Source organism: Rhincodon typus, chromosome 2, assembly GCF_021869965.1.
Source record: "Rhincodon typus isolate 14 chromosome 2, sRhiTyp1.1, whole genome shotgun sequence".
Lineage (NCBI taxonomy): Eukaryota > Metazoa > Chordata > Chondrichthyes > Orectolobiformes > Rhincodontidae > Rhincodon > Rhincodon typus.
In genome coordinates, this window is record NC_063333.1 from 149,189,779 (window position 1) to 149,214,727 (window position 24,949).

A 24,949-nucleotide genomic window follows, 5' to 3' on the forward strand; every position below is an offset into this window, starting at 1 on the left:
CAGATGCTGCCAGACCTGCTGAGCTTTTCCAGCAACTTTGTTTTTGTGTCCAATGAGCAATGGCCTGACTGCTCATTAATTTTAATTTTGACAAACATCTCTTTGCAAGTCAGTAGCCTATCCTTGTCTTAGCCTTTGATCTGCTTGTCTAACAATGACCAGGGTTTCCATCACTGTTACAGAGTCAGATCCCAAGGCTGTGCAGTTCCCCAGGATAAAGAAGTACTGTACTCAGGAAAATTCAGATATGAAGACAAGAAATTGAGGGGTGGGTCATTTCCTCCTTCAACACCACTCTGTTGTTCAACAAGACTATGCGTGACCTATTCAATTCCACCATCCCATTATCTCATCAGTGCCCAGACAACTATTGACTACTGTCTTTAGCATCCTTAATGACTGAACATTCATAGCATGGAGGATTTCAAAGACTCACAACCCTCTTGAGTGAAGACATTTCTTCCCATTTCAGTCCTAAATTACTGACCTCTTATTCTGATACTGCAGCCCCATATTCTAGATTCCCCACCCAAGGGAAACAGTTTCTCACCATCTATCCTGTCAAACCTCTGATGAATTTTACATGAGATAATTTTTCAATCCCCTTCAATTCTGAAGAATAATCACACTAGACTCAAAACATTAACTCTATTTCTCTCCTCTCTGATAATACCAGACCTGCTGAGTTTTTCTAACACTTTCCATTTTTATTTCAAATCTCCAGACTCTGTAGTATTTTGCTTCACTCTTAAAATATGTGACTAATGAGGTTGTGGATAAGTTGATACTAATTTTCTAAAATTCCCTAGATTCAGGAAAGATTCCAACAGACTGAAAAGTAGTAAAATATAATCCCCAATTCAAGAAAGGAGGTGGGGGGGTGCACATTCAGGAAAACAGGAAACTATAGACCAATTAGCCTGTCAAGTGTCATGGGGAAGGTGTTCAATTCAATTATTAAACGAGACAATAGCTGGGTACTTATAAAATCGCAAGGTAATGAGGAAATGTCATTGTTGTTCTGTCAATGGAAAGTCATGCTTAACCAATTTATTTCTTTAAAGGAGCAATATGTGGTTCAAGGGAGCTGTATGCACTTAGATTTCCAGAAAATATTTGACAGGGTATCACATTAATAAGTCCTTGAGCAAAGTAGAAGGAGATGTCCGAGGCAGGTTTTTCACTCAAAGGGTGGTGAGTGCCTGGAACATGCTGCCAGAGGAGGTGGTGAAAGCAGACACAATAACAGCATTCAAGAAACACCTGGACGAATACATGAATAGGAAGGGAATAGAGGGATACGGATCCTGTAGGTGAAGGCAGTTTTAGTATGGAAAGGCAAAATGTGTCGGAGCAGGCTTGGAGGGCTGAAAGGCCAGTTCATGTGCTGTATTGTTCTTTATTCTCTGTTCCAGAAGCTGCGGGTGTAGGGGGTAACAGATGAACAGAGGCAGAAGATTCAAGACTGGCAGAGAGAAAGAATAAATGGGTCTTTTCCCAATTGGAAGGAAGTAATGAGTGGAGTCCCACAGGGGTTTATGATGGGGGCTACGTCTTCTTACAATTTTTATGGCTCAGATGAGAAAAGGTCATAGCAAGATTGCAGATAGATATAGATAGTTTGAGTGAGTGAGGGAGTATACTGTGGAAAGTATGAAGTGGTTCACTTCACTCTTAGAATATATAAATAGAAAACATCTATCGAATTTGGAGATGCAGAGGATTCTGGGTGTTACGGAGCATATGTTAGAAAAGGTTAGTACCCAGGTACAGCAAGTAATTAAGCGAAATAATCAATGCTTTCCTTTATCATAAAAGTGACTGAGCTCCACTTATACAAGGCACTGATGGATTTGGAGGTGATTCATAGAAAGTATACCAGATGGATACATAACCTGAGTGGGTTGTTTTATCAGAAAAGTTTGGACAGACTGGACTTGTATCCATTATAGTTCTGAGTGATCTGTAAGGTCCTGAACAGTGTTGGCAAAGTGGATGTGCAAAGGATGTTTCTTCTTGTGGATGGGTCCAGAGTTAGTGGGCACTGATATGGAATTAGGGGTTTCCCTTTTAGCACAGAGATGAAGAGAATTTTATTTCTGTCAGGGGACTGCCTGACTTTGAAACTCCATGTAACAAGGCAGTGGAGGTGGGTTTTTTCAATATTTTTAAGACAGAAGTAGATAGATTGTTATTACACAGAGAGACCAATGGTTTTCAGGCAGAGATGGGAATGTGGAATTTGAAATACACGCAGATCGGCCATGATCTTATTTAACAGTGACGCAACCTCAAGGGATTGAATGACCTACTTCTGCTCCTAATTTGTATGTTTGTACGTTCTAGTTACAGCCTACCAATCCAAAATGTCCCATTTATTCCTGCTCCCTTTGATAGTAATATTACACCATGCAGTTTCCACCAAATAATATCTAAAGCTAGATGGGAAATTAATGAACAGTGGTCAAAACCCATCCTCCGTAGCACTGAAAACTGGTTATGCTGATAAATGCACCGTAGGCTCAGAGAGCTGGGCCAGGATCCATGCATTTGCCTTTGCTCAATTTTGCAAGAAATTGATTTGAATTACAGACAAAAGCATGTAAATTGCAGGTTTGGAGAAACCAAGCTTCATGAAAAATGTAACTTTAGTATCCTTTCGATGTATTACTTCAAACCGTGTGAATATTAAAGCAAAATGTATGTCTGGCATCACTTTATGTACATGCCATTCTCTGTCCATGACTTCAAAATACATCATTTCAACAGCTGCATATTCAGAAGAAATGCTGGAATTATGCACAATTTCAAAGATTTCTCTACATTAAAAAAAATTACTGTAACAGAAAACAGCTTGTTATTTTGGTCATGATTCTGCTTTGTCACAAAGCAGCAGTTTTTTAAATGAGTTTGCTTTTTGTTTATTGAACTCTGAAATTGGTCTAACAATGTACACGTGGTTCCTGTGCAATCTTCTGCCAAGCTGACTGCAGTGAGCTGATGGCACTGGCCTGGTGATTTGGGTGTTGCTTTTTGGGTACCTTAATCTGTGTCAGTCTGCAGATGTGACAGTGGCTATTCCTCAGAAGTTATGCAAAGGAAAGGAATCTTCATTTCTTTAACACATTTGATGCTGACAGTAGCCTACTGGACTAATGCTTTTAGCAACTCCATGTACTCCATTGATAATCAGAAATCAATCAGTCTACCTTAAAAATACTGAAACACTGAGCTTTCACAGCCACTGTGGTAGAGAATCACAACGGTTAACTACATCTGAGTAAAAGACTTTCGCCTTGTCTCAGGCTGAGTGGCACTCAGCCCCTTACCTTTAAGGTCTTTAGACTCCCCCAACCAGGGGAAACCTCTTACCTGCATTGACCCTGTCTATCCCTTTTACTGTTTTGTAAGTTTCAACAAAATCATCACTCAATCTTCAAAGTTTGATATGTGTCATTGGGTGCTAGTGCTGTCAGCTCAGAGGGTGTTCTCAGGGACACAGTAAGGAGGCTACAAAATACCCCTCTCAGAGGTTTCCTGTTTCCCTGGAAACACTACAACCCAGCAGCCAACAGCCCCTTTTCACAAAAGGGATGAGGATTTTTAAAAAAAGGTTGTGCTTACAATCATCTTGCCTGAGCTTCCTTCCATTCCTGTCAATACCTTGTACACCTGTTCCATATCCTGTCAGTGTCCAGCCTGAGACTGAAATCATTGTGGTCTGAAAGACTCTGGCCTTGTCCTCCTCCATCGTCATTGGTCAGACTCACTCCTTTAAAAGACCCAATGGTTCACTCCGGGATGAACTCCAATGCTTCTTATTCTAATTGATGACTCCTCCATGAGATTCCCTGTGGCTGTTGATGACCCTCCTTGTTTGCTGTCTTTCACTTTTGAATTATTTCCTCCTGGTTCAGCAATGTGAACAGGTTCGGACATCATCCCTTCATGGATCAGTGAGAAAGCTGTCAGCACTCATTCAGCACCAATATTTCATTATTGTCTGAATGCGACATATTCACAGGGGTGACAATATCATTTAAACTGCAGTAAGAGTCACTTATTGATGTTACAAGTGGCAGTGTGTCACATCATGGGCTTCATTATTGATTCCATAAGATAATAACTGTCTGAAACTCACTGAGTAACACTGAATAGTTAAACTTGCCTGGCTCTTTCACCTTCAATTACCCACTGCAAAAATATCCTTGATAAAGCAACTGAGTTCCCTTGGTTAATGAGGAAAATACCTGAGTCCAGTACATTTGGGCTCTTGTTGTGCAGTGGTAGTGTCCTGGCCCCTAAACCAAATAGCCTGGGTTCAAGTCCCAGTCTGTAATAACATCTCTGAGCAGGTTAATTAGGGAGACATCTGAGACCAATAATTGGCACCATCTAATGCAGAGTTTAACTGTCAAAATATTCATTCCAAATCTTACATATGTCACCATACTCATCCTCAAATTAATCTAAAGTGAAGCCACTTCATATTTATTCCAATTCTCTGTTCTGTTCTGTCAAATATATTCTACAAAACCTGTTATTGTTGTAAACAGAGACCATGCAGTGGATGTTATGGGGCAATTTAATATGTTGCCCAATTTAAATGTGGCTGCCCTATTGTGATAATAAGTTGGGGCTCATGTTAATAGATAATCATAGAATCCCTACAGTGTGGAAACAAGCCCTTCAGCCCAACAAGTCCACACTGACCCTCAGAGCATCCCACCCAGACCCATCCACCTAACCTACGCCTCCCTGAACACTACAGGCAATTTCATATGGCCAATCCACCCTAACCTGCACATTTTTGGATTATGGGAGGAAACCAGAGCACCTGGAGGAAACCCATGCAGACACAGGGAGAACATGCAGACTCCACACAGACAGTCACCCGAGGGTGGAATTGAACCTGGGTCCCTGGCACTGTGAGGCTGTGGTGCTAATCACTGAGCCACCATGCCACCCTTGACATGAGACCGGGACTTTCTTCTATTAAGAGCAATCTGGTTAATCAGTCACTCTGTAACCCCAACAACATGAGTTCGTGAACACTGCTAGAACCACAAGTGTCCCCAGTAGGAGCTGCAGGCATCTCCTGAAGCTTTTCATTTGGTCAGGAAGGGATTGGAGATCCCAGTGAGGAGGTGCTGGGAGGGGAAAGGTGTGCGTGGGATGGGTCCATATTTAGAGGTCGGGTTGTGAGGGGCACAAAGTGGGGACTTCCATCTGAGAGGGGAATGCCTGTGGTAAACTTAGGATACCCCCAAAGATGGTCAATGCCCCCAGTAACCTGCTGTAGGTTGGTCACTGAGGTTTTGATTTCCAACTGAAGGACCTCACCAGTCCTGAGGTGGGTGGCTTGCTGAATCCTCATTTATAATATGGAAAGTAGGTTCAGGAGAGCGCAATGGACTGACCGCTGCTTTAGTTATTTTATAAGCAATCTGTTCATGCGATGTTATTACACACTTCGGAAGCAGATGGGGCTTGTACCCACTTCTCCTATTTCAGAGGTAGGGATATTACCACTGCATCACGAGAGCCAACTGGCCAATGCTCTATGTTACCTTTCCCCAGCTCCATATACCCTAGTGAGGGGGAATGTGGGGCATAAGCGATAACCCCTCTGGCAAACCATTGTCTTCTAGTACAGGCGGGAATCAGATCACAAAATGCTGAACTTTCTTTACTAATTGTTGATAAACTATTTTCCTGCAAATTTCCAGCTCCATGTTTGTGATGCCTCTTGGTGGATCAGGAGATCTTGGGTACAAAATGCACATGTACCTCCTCAGAGTCTGGCTGTTGCCATGGTAAGGAGCTCAGGAAAATCACGTTTCCTCCCATCTGCTGGTCTGAATTTTCACTCTTGCTGACTTGAGAGAACAGTGTTAGAGAACATCCCAACTCCATAAACACAGCAGAAGGGAAGGTACCCCACACAGCAGAGGTTTGTTCTCGGAGTAAGGAGTTTACCTAATTCTCCTGAGACAGTGTTTGGAGGAAGCAGCGGTGGAGCTGGGTAGGACAGCAAACTGTTTAAAAGGCCCGGCTCAGTGAGGAGCCTTGTAGTAGCTGACAGAAACAAAAGCAATGAAATGAAAACAGCCCTCACCCTTCACACACTCCCCCTATCCCGATAATGGCAACTCATTAACTCCACCATCCATGCACCTCATACCTCCATGTCAATCTATGCATCTCCATCCAACCCCATAGTCTTGCCAGAATGTAGGGCTACTTTCTCATTAGCGAGACGGCTGGTGGTGGTCTAACCTGAGGGTCATCACACCTTCATGGCAACCTGTATTACAAACCAACCATACAGCTGACTTAGCTAACCCACCTCACTTTACAATTCCCTTTGTAGCCCTCATGTCAACTTAATGTCAACTCATATCAGTCCATGCCTCCCCACCCACCATTCTTTTCCCGTACACACCCCAATGTCAACTCACCCTGTATTTACCCGGGGCTATGCTGAGATAGACTACAATTAAATATCTATAGAGCCAAACAGTACAGAAACAGACCCTTCAGTCCTACTAGTCCACGCTAACCATGTTCCCAAGCTAAACAAATCCCACTTGCCTGCATTTCTCTCATATCTTTCCAATATTTCATTTTTGAATACTTATCCTAGTCTTTTAAATTTTGTAACTGTACCCATATGCACCACTTTCTCTGGAAGTTCATTCCACGTACAAATTACTCTCTGTGTAAAAGAAGTTGCCCCTCATGTCCTTTTTAAAACTTTCTTCTTTCACCTTAAAAATATGGTCCCCCACTCTTGAGAAATGACCTTTGCTATTCACCTAATCTATACCCCTCATGATTTTATATACTTCTATAAAGTCACCCCTCAACCTCGTAAGTTCCAGTGAAAAAAGTTCCAACCTATCCAGCCACTCCTTATAACTCAAACGGTCCATTCCCGACAACATCCTGGTAAACTCCTCAAATACCAAAGTAGTCCGTGTTCAATTGCAACAAGATCTGGTCAATATCCAAGCTTGGGCTGACAAGTGGCAAGTAACATGCACACCACACAAATACCGGACAATGACCATCACCAATAGGAGACAATCTAACCACCGCCCCTTGACATTTAATGGTGTTACCATCACTGAGTCCTCCATCCTTGGGAGTTATCATTGATCAGAAACTGAACTGGATTCCCCAAATAAACACAATGGCTACAAGAGCAGGTCAGATGCTAGGAACACTGTGAGTTTTCAGATCAGACTGTGATGAATTTCTGATCTCAGTTCAATGGGTTGGGATGGGGTGAGTAATTAATTACACAGGGCCATAGATTTAAGGTGATTGGTAGAAGGGGACAGGAGGAAAACCCTTTTGTCCAAAGTCTGGTAGATAGCTGCAATTTACTTAACATTCTCTTGGTGACAGCAAAAATCCTCAATGCATTTAAAAGGGAACTGGATCTGCTCCTGAAGTGCTAGAACCTGCAACAGTACGGACTAGGTGCTAGAAGGTGGGATTAGAATGGGCAGTTAGTTTCTTTTGGCCAGTGCGGACATGAGGGCTGTGACTAGTTGTGTTCCACAAGGATCAGTACTGGGACCTCTGCTGTCTGTGATCTACAGAAATGATTTGGAGGAAAACGTAGCTGGTCTAATTAGTAAGTTTGTGAATGATATAAAGATTGGTGGAGTTGCGGACAGTGAGGAGGATTGTCAGAGGATACAACAGGACATTGATCAGTTGGAGACATGGGCAGAAAAATGGCAGATGGAGTTTAATCCGGGCAAATGTGAAGTGATGCATTTTGGAAGGTCAAGTACAAGTTAAAATTATACAGTGAATAGTAGAATACTTTGGGGTATTGATATGCAGAGGGATCTGGGTGTGCAGGACCACAGATCACTGAAGGTGGCAGCGCAGGTAGATAAGGTAATAAAAAACGCCTATGGCATGCTTACCTTCATTGGAAGGGAAACTGAGTATAAAGATAGACCTTTAATTAGGCCACACTTGGAATATTGTGTACAGGTTCGGTCACCATTCTACCAGAAGGAAATGGATGCTTTGGAGAGGGTACAGAAAAGGTTTCCCAGGATAGTGCCTGGTATGGGAGATTTTAGCTTTGAAGAAAGGTTGGACAGACAGGGTTTGTTTTCACTGGACCACAGGAGGTTAAGGAGTTTATAAGATTGTGAATGACATGGACAGAGTGGAAAGTATGAGGATTTTTCCCAAGGTAGAGGTGTGAATTACTAGGCGACACAGGTTCAACGTGTGATGGCGTATTGTGCGAGGCACATTTTTCACACAAAGGGTGGTGAGTGCCTGGAACACGCTGCCAGAGGAGGTGGTGGAAGCAGACACAATAACAGCATTCAAGAAACACCTGGATGAATACATGAATAGGAAGGGAATAGAGGGATATGGATCCTGTATGTGAAGGCAGTTTTTGTATGGAAGGATAAAATGTGTCGGCGCAGACTTGGAGGGCCAAAGGGCCTTTTCTTGTGCTGTATTGTTTTTTGATGGGCTGAATGGCCTCTTCCTGTGCTGTAACTATTGATGTTCCTATTTATTGATAATGTGCTGTTAAACAAAGCATTCTCATTGAGTAAAAACAAAGTAACCCCCTTATAAAAACAAACTCATGTATTCATAGCTCCGCCTTAAGGGGTTTATTCGCACTTGAAGCTGTAAATCATTCTTAACTGACAGGCAGCCCATTATGATAATGATAGATTATGAAATCAATAATGTGCCATAAATTATTTAAGTGTAGAGTTCTTGCTTATGTCAACAGACATAGAATGAGCTAGTAAGAACTGATTTCTTGAATTTCAGACAGTTTTCTTAATATAGAGACAGATATCATAGAATATGAGGTGGGTTGCGATGGGATCAGCAATGTTCAGCTCTGATTGCAGGTCTCAGCCCCTCATGGCTCATGTGGCAGCTTCTGCCATAGGGGAGACGTCAGAGGTAGGTTCTTTACTCAGAGAGTGGTAGGGGCGTGGAATGCTTTGCCGGAGAGGGTAGTGGAGTCAGCCTCATTAGGGGCATTTAAGCAGCTATTAGATAGGCATATGGATGATAGTATAAGGTAGTGGTGGAGGTTAGATAGACCTTAGGATTAGGGTAAAAGTTCGGCACAACATCGTGGGCCGAAGGGCCTGTACTGTGCTGTACATCCGTATCTATGTATCTATGTACATCCATACGGTTCCATCTTAGTCTTTCCAGCTCAGTCACTTTTTTATTTGGAGTTGGTTGCCATGCAACCTCCTCCTGACATCCTCCTGAGGGAGGCCCGGGCCCCATGTATCTCCATTCCTGCTCCATCTTGGGTGGCAGTATTGGGAGATGAGCCAAGCCCCCATCTGTCGACTCAGAGCCAGAACATCGATGCCCAGTGTTGGAAGAGGCAGTGCGAGCTGCGCGGCATAACCATCTCCTGCTTGGAAACACCGGAGGTGGGAGGAAAGGAGCACATCAATAGGACCCTGGGGACGATGTCGAATGATAGCAACTGGAGGAGAAGAGAGGGTGAAGTCTACAGAAAGGGCAAGATGAACTATTGAAGTGTTAGTAGTAGCAATTTAATATTAATTTATTGAGTGTTTTACCATTAATACAATTTATTCACTAAGTTATTCTGTCATCTGAGATGGCATCGGAACATAGCGACATTATCCACTTTTCACTGTATCTAGGTACAACTGGCAATAGAGTTTGATAATTTCTTTGACAAATTGTGCCAATTAGGTTTGCAAACAAAGAAGAAACAACACAAAATTATGTTTTGTTATTACAGATTCTTAAAGTTAGCAATCATTTTTTTGGATCAGGACACTACCTGCTGAGTTTAAACCATTAACAGTTTCTGACAACCAACCAAGCTTTCATAATGGTGACAGGGATCTTACCAAAAAGCTTCCAGGCAAGTTGTCTGAAACTGACAGAATATCATATTGCTCTGCCTCCATTTCAAAGGAGAGTCGACCAATTAATGAAGGGAAGAAGGTGCAGAGATTAATTTCAATATTCAAAAGCAGAATTTTTAATTTATCAGTTAGAGCCAACAGTTGATTGAAGTTACATCATAAAACATCTCAGCAGAATCAGACAGGACATTTGACTTTGTAGTTTTAATGCATAACATCACTTCTTTCAATGGAAGTAGTTCTCTAATGCATGACAACACTTGGTCAAGGCTCAAACAAACACAGAAAGTTCTGGAAAAACTCTGCAGTTCTGGTAGCATCTGTGGAGAGTGAGAGAAACATCTGTGGAGAGTGAGTTAATACCCGAAATCCTCATGTTCTGTGTAAGAGTCATACTTCATGTTAACTTTACACGTCTCCCCACAGGTGTTGCTTGATGTGTTGAGTTTCTCCATAATTCTCTGTGTTTGTTTCAGATTTCCAGCAACTGCAGTAGTTTGCACCTTTGCTTTGCACATCCACTGTTCATGGACAAAACTACACATGTTCAGAGTCACCTGCAATTTGATGCAATTTCTACTTGTTGCATGTTAAAAACATAATGTGTGGAATATGGACTATTGAATATTCAAACTGAACATTTCACCAGTAGGATTGATAGAGTGTTTCAATTCAGGGTTTTATCAGATTGTTGGTTTAACTTTTTTCAAAGTTTAAAAATAATTCCAATAGTTATTGCATTACTGGTGAAGACTGTACATTTTGGTTAATGGGTGAGTGACTATGGAAGGTACATAGAGGGGGCATACAGATTGGTAATTGAGAGGGCACAGTTGGTATAATTGATCTTGGAGGCATAGGGTGTGGGAGTAAGATTTAGGGGGTCTTTAAGCAATGCTGAGATCTAGGCTGCTATGCCAACACACCCACCTGTCTCCACAGCCACATTCCTCAGACACTCTTGTCACAGTTTGCAAAGTGCAATGTGAACTCTGCCTCAGTGTTGCAGAATGAAAACTCCACATAAATCACCCAAGGGCCGGGTGTACATTTCATGAATAAGAGCCCAGGGGATTGTTCAGCCTTTTGCTTCCCTTACATTCAAGTAATGGTCCTGTTTTTTTTTGTCCCTAATATACATTGTTTAATGCTGACTTAACAATGTTCAGTGATTTGTAGCTGTTGTTTCTTGTGTTTATGCCAATGAAGCTTTATAAATGTGCTCATCAATTTCAGGTCAATTCCATAAATTCACTATGAGGAGTTCTGCTCCCGTCTATGCTGGCTGCTTTCTAAACAGGATCATTAATAAATACCAAGCAGTGATGTATTTCATGCTTCTTTGTGTGTCCCCTGCAAGGACAACCTTAAAACTTCTCAGGGACTAAGTCATGATCTATTTGTGCAGGTTTTTGTTGCAATTGCAACTTCTAACAAAAAGTTTTCAAGAACTGAATTAAATGAGTGGAGTGGATTTTCGAAGAATCTGAAGGAAACTGCAATCTCCTGCAGTTTCCACTCTATCCCTTCATTGTCATGAGAGGAGTTTCCAGTCAGGGCTCCCTCAGAAATGTGGCTTTTTACTTCTGTTCTGAAAATTCTTTCTTAGTTCAGGATGCAGGCACAACAGGTAGTAAAGAGGGCAAACCGTACGTTTATAGCAAGAGGATTCGAGTACAGGTACAAGGATGTCTTGCTGCACTTATACAGGAACTTGGTAAGACCACATCTGGAATATTATGTAAAATTTTGCTCTCCTTATCTGAGCAACAGTGGTCTTGCTATGGAGGGACTGTAGCATAAGCAAATTGATGCCTGGGATAGCAGGACTGACAGATGAGGAGAGATTGAGTTGTGTATGATTTTATTCACTGTGGTTTAGGAGAATGAGGGGGGATTTGATAGAAACCAATGAAATTCTAACAGGACTAAGCAAGGTAGATGAAGGAAGAATGTTCCCAATGGTGGAGAGTCCAGAAAAAAGCGTCAAAGTTTAAGGATATGTTTCTATTGAGGAAGAAAAGCTAAGCTCCCTTTTCACAACAGTCAGCTGCCATGTTCCAAAATCAGAGCCATTCACTTTGACAGGCACCATCACATGGTGGGTACATCAGGAAGATATGAGATTCGGGTACTACCAAGCAAGGGTGCCAGCTAGTTAGGGTGCAGGGATATCAAGGTCAGTAGAGTGCCAAGCTTAGTAGGGTGTGAAGATCAGTAGGGTGTCAAGGTCAGTAGAGTGTCAACTGGGAAGGTTTCCAGCTTGATGGGGGAAGGTTGCCTGGGGTTAGAGCGCCAGGTATATGTAGAGTGCCAAGGTTAATGGGAACACCTAAATGATGTTGTGTTTAGAGTTGGTGACTACGAGAAATCAGCTCCAAAAGAAATGAGGGAGGGTGGGCGTGGTGTTGGAGGAGATCGAGTCTATCAGCAGGTCGGCCAGGTCCTGGAGGTGGGGGTGAAGGGCAGGCTGGGTCTAGGTCCTGGGGGAAATGGAGGAAGATAGTGTCCAAAGAGGTGGAGAGGGGTGTGTGTCTGGAACAGGTGAGTGGAGTGGGTTGTGTAAATGACTGAGGGGAGACTGTGGGTCCAATGGGAATGAATGGGGCTGATTGCTGAGGGATGTTTTTTCAGGTCTGAAGCAGGAAACAGGGGGTTGGAATACCAGGGGTTGAAGGGAGGTCAAGACCCCAGGGGTATCAGGTGAAAGTTGGGGGTTATAGTTGGTTTGTGCTTGGTGCAGTTGCAGAATGTATCAGGTAAGTATGGGGTCAGTTGACCCATTACTCAGGAGGTAAATTATGTCTTTAACGTGATTTAATGTAAATTAATTATCAATTCAGGACAAAAGGGCTCCCTATTTAAGCAACTGGCCTGTATTTTGTCATATTATGACTACTCTTACAAAATTTCCTTTCACCTCTCGTCTGATCTGCATTATTAACACATAACCATTGTGTGGACGTGCCGGTGTTGGACTGGGGTGGACAAGGTCAGAAATCACACAACACCAGGTTATAGTCCAACAGGTTTATTTGAAATCACAAGCTTTCAGAGCGCTGCTCCTTCACACTGAACCTGACTGTATCCATTGTAACCAGCAATTTCAGTACTTAGCTGCTTTATGCTGCCTATAGCTTATTCTTTGGGTCACTGTATTTATAGCCTGGGTTCTGTTGTTCATCTACAGAAATTATTTGCAAAATATTAACTGCCAGGAGGACTATCATTTGACAATGATACCAACAAGTATAAGTGTTGTCAACAAAATAATATTAGTGCAGCAGTAAACGGACCATCAATACTGAGGGATTGGAAATTGACAACACTAATGAGCATTCAACCCAATGTTAATTCTAAGACATTAATGATTGTTTCCTTATTAATTGTAATGAAAAAAAGGTATGACTGTACCAAAGGATAATTTATGAAAATAGTATTGAAAAGAGACTCATTTTGTTGGATCTTTCCATCTCACGCTTATCAAAACTAAAAGTTGTTACGTGTTGGCAGTCATTTGGGCTTTAGGTCCTGTCCTGTGCAGTACTGCTCTTTGTAATTTACAAGAAGTACTAATGTGCAAGGAAACAACGTTTAAACTTTATTACTGAGATGCTTAGCTGTACAAGCTGACCTGTCAAACTCCTCCCTGAATTCTAACTGTACAGAGCTGGAGATCTTAAATCACGACCTCTGCAGCAAAGTTTCTCAGTTTATTTCCACATGTAACTTGCCTCTGTATCCTCGCAAACTAACTGAACCCAGATCTGTTCATCAGTCCCCCCTGAACTGTTTAAAATGTTTTATTGGAAACCTTACAAAAAGCCCCACTGTTGTTCCTGGGAAAAATTGAATGTAAGTAATATTTTAGAACAGTGAAATGTAGCCACTCTTTTTGGAATTGTCTGTTGTTGGACACTGACAATGTTCATTGAGTCCTGTCTTTGACAAACATAAATTGTATGCAACTAAAAAGATTGGAGTTCACCACAGTATTACAACAAACTGACATTTCACAGAGAAAATAAATAACCTGCACCGTTGAGCTTCTGCTGCTCTGATAGAGCAATTGCCCCTCTCATTGAATAAATTAAAAGCTAAATTATTATCATGTAAATTAAAATCATTGAATGCTTGTCAGCTGAACTGAGACACTGCACAGATTGTAGACACGGTATTGATGACATGTTTGTTCAGTGGGTTTTAACTTTTGTTGGTGCATTGGAAGATCACTATCCTTGGATCCGACATGATAACTCGTCCTCCGTGACTGTGCCAGTGGCTCCAGACACTCACTCACATTCTCTGTGCGTCATGTTGGGAAAAATCAGGAATTAACCCCTTCACCTCCCCACTTTCCACCCACCCACCTCTTTCTGCAGCAGGATTCTTACACTGAATGACCTTTTACATGTTTTGTTTTCCAAGTGAATGGAATCTTTAACTGGTGGAAGACGTGACAGTTTTATATCAGAAAAGCATCCAAGCAGTAAAAGCTTCATGCTGTGACAGTCAGGAAGGTTAAATACAATAACGTATGACTGCAGCACTGAGAGTGATTGGAGTTGGTAGGGAATATCTTATCCTGTGATCAAGCCAATGAGTGAAGGAATAAAAAGATTTTATGTTAATTTACAGACACATTTAAACTAACTAATTTCAATTCTATCGATTATTTTTTCGGGGGAGCTTGGCTTTTCTTGATCAATGACTTTCAGCTGAAACATGTACAGAAGAAACCTAGAGACAGTAAGGACTGCAGATGCTGGAAGTTAGAGTCAATAAATGTGGAACTGGAAAAGCACAGCAGGTCAGACAGCATCCAAGATGCAGGAGAGTCCGTGTTTTGGGCCAAAAGCCCAGAACTAAATAGAGGGAGGGGGGTGGGATGAGGGTGGGTGGTAGGTGGGATGGAGATAGGTGGATGCAAGTAGGGAGTTACTGTGGTTGGTCAGTGGGAAGGGTGGAGTGGATAGGTGAGTGGGAAGATGGACAGGTTCTGGGAGGGGAGATTTTGAAGCTGGTGCAGTTAATATTTAGGCCATCGGGCTGTAAGCTCCCAAGGTAAAATATCGGGTGTTGTTCCTCCAGTTTACATTTGGCCTCACTCTGACAGTGGAGGGGGCCAAGGATGGACATGTCACCAGGGGGGAGTGGGAAGGGGAGTTAAAGTGGATGGCAACCAGAAGGTCGGGTTAGTTGGTGCATGCAGAGCGCAGATGCTCCGTGATCCGATCCCTGAGTCTGTGTTTGGTTTCCCGATATAGAGGAGACCACAGCGGGAGCAATGGTTACAGTGGATGAGGTTAGATGAAGTGCAGGCGAATCTCTGCCGGATTTGGAAGGATTGTTTGGGGCATCTTGGATAGAGGTGAGAGGGAGGTTGGGAGAGGGTGTAGCACCTCCTGCAGTTACAGGGAAAGGTACTGGGTGTGGAGGAGGAATTGGTGGGGAGTGTGGACCTGACGAGGGGAGTCGCAGAGTGAACGGTTCCTACAGAAAGCGGACAGGGATGCGGAGGGAGATATCCTTTTGGTGGCGGGGTCTGATTGTCAGTTGGCAGAAATGTCGAAAGATGATGTGTTGTATTTGGAGGTTGGTGGGGTGGTACGTGAGGTCCAAGGCTCCCAAGGCAGAATATGAGATGCTGCTCCTCCAGTTTGTGGGTGGCATCATTGTGACGCTGGAGGAGGCCCAGGATGGACATGTCACCCAGGGAGTGGGAGGGGGAGTTGAAGTGGTTCGCGACCAGAAGGTGTTGTCGTTTGTCGAGAACAGAGCGCAGATACTCTACAAAGAGGTCTCTGAGCCTCCGCTTGAGCCTACAACCCAATGGTCTCAATGCGGACTTTACTAGTTTCAAAATCTCCCCACACCCGGCCTTATCCCATGGCCAACCCTCCCTCTCATCCCCGCCTCCTTGACCTGACACGACCTGACACAACCTGTCCATCTCTCCCCCACCTATCCACTCCTGCCACCTCACTGACCAATCCCCACCACTGCCTACCTGCACTCACCTATCACCATCCCACCTACCTTCCTCAGCCCCACCCCTCCTCTCTATTTATTTCAGAATTCCCTTCCGTCTCCACCATTTCTGAAGAAGGGTCCCGACCCGAAACATCAACGTTCCTGCTCGTCTGATGCTGCCTGGCCTGCTGGGTTTATCCAGCTCCACACTGTGTTATCTCTGACTCCAGCATCTGAAGTTCTTACTAACTCTGAATGAATCACCTAATGATGGCCATGAAACTATTGTCAAATTGGAACAATCCTGGTTCAGTAGTATCCTTTAGAGAAGGAAATCAGCTATCCTTACCTCATCTGACCTACCCAGACTCATCGCAATGTTATTAACTCATAGCTGCCTTCTGAAATGGTATCACATTAAAAGGATCATATAACAACACAGCTGACTTCACCTGTAAAAAATGGGTTCCAACCATCAATGTATAAGTCCTCAATGATCTTTGGTGCTGCACCTTAGAAGTTAGGTACCATGGGAGTTGCCATGATGCCTTCATCCTTGAGAAGTCCCATGCTCTGGTTTTGTTTCAAAGGCTGCATGCCTTCTGAGGGTGGTTACTGAGGGACTAAGGATATCCTCTGCTGTTAACTCTGTCATACAACTCCTGAACTGGGACTGAGTGTAGATGCACTGCAGCCCATTCTTTCACCAGGGCCATGGTGAAGCAACGAACAGGCCTCTTGCAGATGAGGTTCCAATGCCTGGATCAGTCTGGGGAATTGGTGGGGAATGGGAGAGAGGGTGCAGGCCTTATAATACAACCCAGACAAAATGTGTTAAATGATTCCAGCCTGCTGTGTTCTGTACAGTTGGAGTGGGCAAACAGGGGATGTGACGGAGGTTGAAGAATTAGGAGAGCAAAACAGGGCTTCTGAAGAGAAAGTTGAGGGCAGTGACCAGGAGAAACATCACCTTCACCATGATGGAGCAGTGCAGTGTTTGGTACAACAAGCTAGACAGGACTTAATTGACATCGGTTTCCAGCCAGTGTGATCTGGGTGCTGTGATCACTCATTGACTATAAAACTGTCATTGCTCAAAAGGCAAGTGGTCCCTGTCTGTTCCCAGAGGCAAATACAGCTCTTTTTACTTGATTTTCTCATTTTCATAACATTCAATAAAAGTTCATGTTTTAAATTGTTTGAAGGCTTTCCACCATATGCTGCTCCCTCCTACACTGAACAATGATAATTATATCCTGGTAATTGCTGGAAATTTCGGGAAGCAGTCAACTTGCTTCTTCAGTGTCCAGTAACAGCAGTTTAAAATTCCAACAAGAGTCCACTTAAAGAAATATTAAGCAAGAGGATGTAGTTCATTTTTGTTGTAAAAAATGGTCTCTCTTTCTGCCGATTTGTACCAACATAAGACAGACTGGAATGTCCTCGATCCATTTAGCAACATTACACTGGGTAGTTATGAGGTCTCCTGAAGAAGAGGCACTGGACTCAGAGCATTAACTCTGCCTCTCTCTCCACAGATGCTGCTGTAGTGATTGGAACGAGGTCAGCCAGGGGGACTTCATGTGAGTATAAGGTCCCTGATTGGGCCTGTTAATCTAGGCCAATCAGGGAACCCTGGCCAACTGATATGAATGGAAGTGTCAGACGTTCTGTTCACTCTGAGAGCTGTCTCTGTGGGAGCTGGATCAATGTCAAGGGACTGTCCATGTGTAAATAAAGGGTGACATGGTGACTGGACACTGGCTGCTGTGAAGTCATTTCCTGCTGAGTTTCGCCAGCAATTTCTGTTTTTTTTTGCCTCAGTTCCCTGGTTCCAGCAATTGCTGTCAAATGCAATCATTATTAATAGGATTTGCCAAGCTTCCACGCACACAAGCCCCAACAAATGAGGGCCTCTCTGTTTCTGATTGCAGAACAATCAGGAGGAAAGACTTTTCATCTGGTGATGGGTGTAAATTTGGAAAATCTCAACTATAAGTCATTAAATTTAATGCATAGAACGTCACTAATAACCTCTCAGTTCATAAATATGAATAGATTTCACTTACGTTTTTGCTGAGGCTCCTATCTATGCATGAAAGACAGCAATACACAATAGCAGCATCTCACTCAGCTATTATGCTGAAATATGCCATGTTTAGAAATGTATAGATAATGTCACTGCCTTCCCTTCATCTGCAAATTTTATTTCTCTGCAGTCATTTAACTGTGACAGCCTTTCACTTTTTGGGATCATGACCAATGCAAATTCTTAGGTCTATTTTTAAACTAAACCTTAACTACTTTTCTAAGCGTTGTAGTTATTAGTTCCTTTTTTAACATTTTATTTTACATGAGCACTTATGATTTATAGGAATTCTGTTCAGGGAAGTGATCCATTTTTTTTCGGTGTGCTAGGAAATCCTCACTATATTCCTACACAGATAATCCTTCCATTTGCAGCCACAATAAAGGTCAATCAGCTAACTGTTTGAAATCAGATGAAGTACTAAACACAAACCAAAAGGTTGACTGTGAGATTTTAACACTGTTCGGTGATGTTCAGTAGGTTTATCTACATTCTAGTATTGAGCAAACACTGAATGAGAACCGTGTATTTTTCCATTAGTGACCTGCATAATTGTGTTGTGCAACAAGGATTTAGTTGTAATAGCAGCAAGAGTGGACTGCACAAGAAAACAAAATAATGATCATTGCAAACTGCACAATCAGCGAACACACTATTTGCATAATATACATAACAGCTGCTCAGCCTGTGAAAATGCAAGCAAAAGATTTGAGTTAAATGACTCAAAAAATCTTATGTCATAAAAATTTGAAGGGATAAAATTTGGAAAAAAGTGACTGGGATTAATGAATAATTCTTTCAAAGGGATAACAATGGAATATTGAGCTGAATGGCTCTCTCCTGTGTCGCTGGGTGGAATGTGGTGAAGTGATAAACAAGACAGGATGAAACATTTCATTGTCCGGGAGGTGAAATATCAATTTGTCGATGACAGGGTGAGAGTTTGGGAATACGTTGATGGTGGATTGAGGGCAGAAGTTATTTTTAATGGATCAGCACATCATTCACCCTCATTAAAACACATCCAGCAGAATCTTATAGGGCCTGAACACAATGTATTCTAGTGGGAAATATGGGAGAACCACATGAGAAGTCCAACAAGGCCCTTCTCAACATTGAGAAAAAATCTAGCTGCATTTTCCTAAAGGGTTCTGGGAGTTGGGACATGATTCCCACTGGGAGAATGACTATTAATGGGATTATTGATCTCAGCCTCATTAACTGCAGATCTCATCGTCATGATATGCAACCTCCTAGCCTGTCACATGTCATGAGAAGCTAGATGCTGATAATTTCCAACATTGAAATCTGAGTGAGTACTTCCTGACTCCAGCTTACTGGACTGGAGGAGACCTTTGGTGTACTGCATAGCATTCCACCAGATGCCTGGGACTGCACTGAACCGGGGAGGGGGGGCTGGTGGGGGAGGTGGGGGTGAGGGGGGGGGGGGGGGGGGGGGGGGGGGGGGGGGCAACCATGGACCAAGCTGGCAGCATCTGTTATCCTGACTTTTTCTGCTGGTCCTCAGTGACAAGGATGGCTCTCCTTTACATCATACCATCCAGCAGGAACTGTAGGTGCTTGTCCACAAAGAGGGGTGCCACATTCTCCTGATCTGCCATGTCTGGGACAAATATCAGGAACTGTGCAGGGAGCTGTGGAATGGCAGTTTTTGTCCTGGAGCACAACAGGCTTTTAAAGATGATGATAGTGCCAGGGATGTGAGTGAATACCGAGATATGCAGCAAATTAGAAACTAGTTACTTTAACTTCGGTGGTGGAGAAACTTCTAGAAACAATTATTCGTGTTAGAATTAATGGACATGTAAAAATGTGGGTTAATTCAGAAGAGTCAGTATGGATTTGTTCAGGGAAAGTTTTGTCTAATTAAAATGCTCAATTTGTTTGAAGAGTCATCAGAGATCGTGAGGAGGGAAAGGTTCCTTGTTGTGATTTACATGGATTTCAGAAGGCATTTGATAAAGTGCCACACAACTGACTTGTGAGGAAAGTTATAAGTCACTGTATAAAAGGAACATCAGCAATATGGGTGCAAAATGGGTGGAGTGATAGGAAACAGAGAGGAATCATCAAAGGGGAGTTGGCAGGCTGAAGAAACATTTGTGGTGAATATCTCCAGGGCTTAGTATTTACATTAATGACCCAGATCTTAGTGTGTAGGAAAGAATTTTAACGTTTTCAGATGTCAAAAAAAATTGGAAGAATTGTAAACAGTGAGGAGGACAGTGTAAAGCTCCAAGAAGACATTGACAAGTTGGTGGAATTGACAGATATCTGGCAGATAATGTTCAATTCAGAGATGTATGAGGTGTTACACTACAGTATGATGAACATGGACAGACAATGGAACATAAAGGGTATGATTCAAAAGGGTAAAGGAGCTGACCGAGCTGGGTGTAATGCGTATGTAATTTATTGAAGGTGTGACAAGTAGAGTGAGCTAATAATAAAGCATACAGTAGTCTTCATTACAAGAAGCATAGGTATTGGTTTTCCAACTGTTATTACGCGGTGATGATGTGCTGTCCTCAGTCTCATAGAGGGCAGGGGCAGGGCCAGGGTGATGGCCAAAAATGGACAAAGGGAGAAGAGACTGAGCAATTGCAATGAGCTTAGGAGTCAGCTGTTGAAGGGTCAGATGTTGGGAATGGCAAAGGTCCAAGTATGGTGGGATCAGCGAAAGGATGGCTGCTGTTCAGGTTCAAAGCTTCATCTCAGTCAGGTGGAATCATACTACTAGCTTGCAGGGAGTGAATGTGCGTTTGGGTTTGAAATAACTGCACAGAGGCCAGTATTCTGTTACCAGGTCACCCTTTATTTATATGTATACCATTCATGGGCTCTGGCCAGATGGAGAAAAGCCAGTCTGTAGACTGAAGAGACCTCCTGAATCTCCTGTTTATATCTGTCAGCCAGCACTTCCTGATTGGCCCAGGCTATCAACCCCAATCAAGAATCGCATAGTTAATTAGATCCACTTGGTCCTAGGTCCAATCAGTACAGGGTGCCAGTGAAATACTGTGCCTGGGGAGTTGCCCACTGTGAAGTCGTGCCTGGGGGAGTGACCTGCTACCCACAGTCCTCACAATTGGCCTGGCCTCTCGACTATCCATAGCTAATTGGGTGGCCACCAAGTTAATGCTTGTAGCTGGTCAGCCCTTCTTCAAGCAGAAGTTCCAACCATTTCCAGTCCTCCAGATTAATACTATCACCAGAACAATAAGGGTCTGCTCTGTGATCCAAACCCATGCAGCAGTTTCTCTATCAGTCCTGGTTTAGCTTGTGTCTTCAGTACTTCGAGCAGATATATGGGGCTGGATCTGAAGGTTTTATAGTCGTTAAATTGGACTCAAATCTTTAACTCTGCTTCTTTGTCCACAGATGTTGCCAGACCTGCAGAGTTTCTCCAACACGTTCTGTTTATTCTTATTTCCTATCTCCAGCATCCACAGGATTTTGCTTCAATTTATGATGTTTGCACACTCTGCACCAACTCACTTTGTTCCTGGTTTAGCGCCTACATTGTTTAATGGCTTCAGACAAAATTCTGCTGCCCATAACCTTGCCAGCACCCTGTCACAGTTCCCTATTGGCCCTGCACTCCTGGCATGGCAAAACTCTTGCTGGCAAAATTCCCATCTGTGTTTCCAACTGTCTGCTCACATCTCCCTCTGTCTGTAATCTCATCCAGCCCCAACATCATTGATGATCTCTACACTCAGCAAGATATTTGTAATCAATTTTTTAAGAGTTACCAATACCCATCTTTAGAGCAGGTGGAACTTGAACCTGGGCCTCCTGGCTCAGAGATTGGGAAATTAATTCTGATCCCCTGATTGTAACTAGCTGCTTTAACCCTCAGCTTTGGAATTCCCTTATAAACCCCTGCTGACTCTCCAACTTTCTGCTTTAATTTAAAACATCCATTGCAGCTTGCCCCTCTGACCAAGCTTTTGTCCTGATATCACCTTATTAGACTCAGTGCCTAATTTGGTTTTAAAATGTTGGATTGAATGAGCCTTGGGTCGTTTTATTATATTAGAAGTGCTTTATATAAATAGACGTTGCTGTATTTGCGACATCTGGGAATGATCTAAATGAGGCACGTTATTGATAATCAGTTTATATTGAGTTTATGTGCATTAAGTGGATGGACACTGTCAGGTGAGGAGGCATCACTGCAAGGATGTGGATTTATATTCCAAGATGCACATCCATCTTGAAACAAAATGCACTGCTGGAATTTCAATTCAGATTTAGTGGCATGGAAATTTTAGGTCTCCTAGAATGTCAATGGAAAGCTGAAACAGTCTCAGAAATGCAAATTAAATGGTTGAATTTATGGTAAAACACTAGGGTGAAATCTGTGGAACTTTGGAACCATCATTTAAAATCTTCTGGAATCATGAGCGAAACTTTTTAAAATGTATTCTTAATTGATTTTCAATACATTGTACTTTGTCACTGATGATTGAATGTTTGCATGACATGTCAAATGTTACTTAGAAAATCAATTATTTAAGATTAATCTGAGCTGCTTTCCATTCATTATCTCTGATTGTGTTTCACATTGACCTGTTATCGATTCTCTTTTTTAATAAAACTAGAAGTCATGAAAAGATGAACTTTTACCACAGTGACAATGTATTACATTAAATAATGTTGACAGTAATGAATAGATGCAGTACTTAAAAAAATGGATGAGAAATGTTCAATCTCACCATACATTTGGCAAGAATGTACCTCAATTTCTCAAAGTCTTGCTGTGTATCATTTAACAACCCTCTCAGATTGGGTGGTATGGTGGCTCAGTGATTAACACTGCTGCCTCATAGCGCCAGGGAGGTGGATTTGATTCTAGCCTCAGGTAACTGTTGGTTTGGAGTTTACATATTCTCCCTGTATCTGCCAAAAAATGTGCAGGTTAGGTGGCTTGGCCATGCTAAATTGCCCATAGTGTGCAGGCTGGGTGGATTAGCCATGGGAAATGCAGGGATAGGGTCTGAGTAATATCCTCTTCAGAGGTTTGGTATGGACTGAATGGCCTGCTTCCACACTGTAGGGATTCTGTGATTCATCAACTGCATTTTGTTTTCCAAAAATGAATGGCCTGTGCTTGTATTTATTGTCAGTTCATCCCAGTGTTATTAATTTCATTTTTAATAGAGGAATCTTTTCACTACAAGAATTGTTAAACCAATTTAAAAGTAAAATGCTGCAGCCCTGGATATTTGAAATTGAAACACAAAGTGCTGGGAAAACTCAGCAGGTCTGGCAGCTTCTGTGAAGAGAGAAACAGAGTTAATGTTTCGAGTCTGATATGACTTATTTACTAATTGTCTTGAATTTATTTTGAATTTATCAACTCAGTTTCATTTATTAGAAACTATCTGTTCCATTGTTCATTCCATCAGCATCTGACAGGCATTATACTCTCAACCCGACCCAAGACCATTCCTCTCTAGGTTTCTCTCATTCCTTTCCCCCTTTCCTTCAGCATCTTCACTTGTTACCATCAGACCCCTCGCCCCATTTAAAATTTCTAAAACTTCCTTCTCAATAAACAAAATTCAAGGTAAATGAGATGTGAGGTTCATTTCCAGCATGAATTGTTGATGACTGAATGGAAAGAAAACAGAGGGTAGAAATAAATGGGTCATTTCCTGACAGGCAGGTCAGGGACTGCAAGGATCAGGAAAAGGTCCATAGTTGTTCACAATCCACTTTGATGATTCAGATGTGGGGATTAAATGTAATATTTCCAAGTTTACACATGACATTAATCTAAATGGAATGCATGCACTGAGGAAATGCAAAGAGATTTCAAGGGAATTTAGACAGGCTGAGTGAGTGGGCAAGAGCATGTCAGATGTAATATAATGTGGATAAGTGTTTATTAATGTAGGAGAACTGAGGTGTGGAAAGTTTCACAAATGTTGAGAGATTGGAAAATATTAATGTCCACTGGCTGTATTTTTTCATAAATCACTGAAAGTTCACATGCAGATGCAGCAAACATTTTGAAAGGCAAATGGTCTATTAGCATTTAATGCAAGACAGTTTGAGTACAGGAGAAGAGATAAAGTCATAGAGATGCCTTGCTTCCTTTGTATAAAGCCTTGGAAAGGTGGCACCTGGAGTGTTGTGGTCCCCTTACATTCCCCTTACTTGCTGTAAAGGGAATGTCAGAAACCAAGAACCCTGGTTCAATGAAGAGTACAAGAAGGCATGCCAGGAGCAGCACCCAACATACCGGAATATGAGGTGTCAACCTGGTGAAGCTACCACACAATACTAATTTCATGGCAAACAGCAGAAGCAGCAAGCATAGACAGGGTTACGTGATCACACAACCAACAAATCTACCTTAGAAAGACACTGGCAGCACCAGTGTATGGACATATCAACCCTTACAAGTTTCCTTCCATGTCACTCAACATCCTTGTTTGTAATTATATCGCCATTGCTTCACTGGATCAAAACTTTGCAACTCTCTTCCTTGTGGGCCCTGCACTGCATGGACTGTAGCAGTTCAAAAAAGTAACTCACTACCACCTTCGCCACGTCAATTAGGGATCAGCAATAAATGTTGACCTAGTCAATGACAACCACTCGTCATAAGTGAATAACAGAAAGCTGATTGGCTGAATGGTCTGCTTCTGCTCTTATGTTCCTATTTATCATGACATCAGTGACTTTGCTTCTAACCCATTCATGGTTCACTTGTCACATGATATTTTGTTCTCTTTTATCAACAAGTATTGTTTTAATTTCTATTTAGTCTCTTCTAACTCATTGCCCTAGTGATGTTATCACTAAACTATCACTCCAGAGAAAACCAAAGGAACTGCGGATGTTGTAAATCAGACACAAAAACAAAAGTTGCTGGAAAAGCTCAGCAGGTCTGGCAGCATCTGTGAAGAGAAATCAGAGTTAA

The 24,949-nt window shown here is 42.4% G+C and overlaps 1 protein-coding gene across 3 annotated transcripts in view; it reads left to right on the forward strand.

Annotated features, from left to right (window-relative positions):
- Nucleotides 1–24,949, forward strand: part of LOC109927670 (cadherin-18-like) — a 578,296-nt gene that overhangs the window by 154,719 nt on the left and 398,628 nt on the right. For 2 of the 3 annotated variants that reach the window (XM_048616417.1, XM_048616438.1), the window contains exon 3: nucleotides 17,441–17,485. The exons of the other annotated variant lie outside the window; for it this stretch is intronic. The gene's annotated coding sequence lies outside the window, so the exon portion shown is untranslated. The remainder of the gene's footprint in view (nucleotides 1–17,440; nucleotides 17,486–24,949) is intronic. 3 annotated transcript variants of the gene reach the window in all.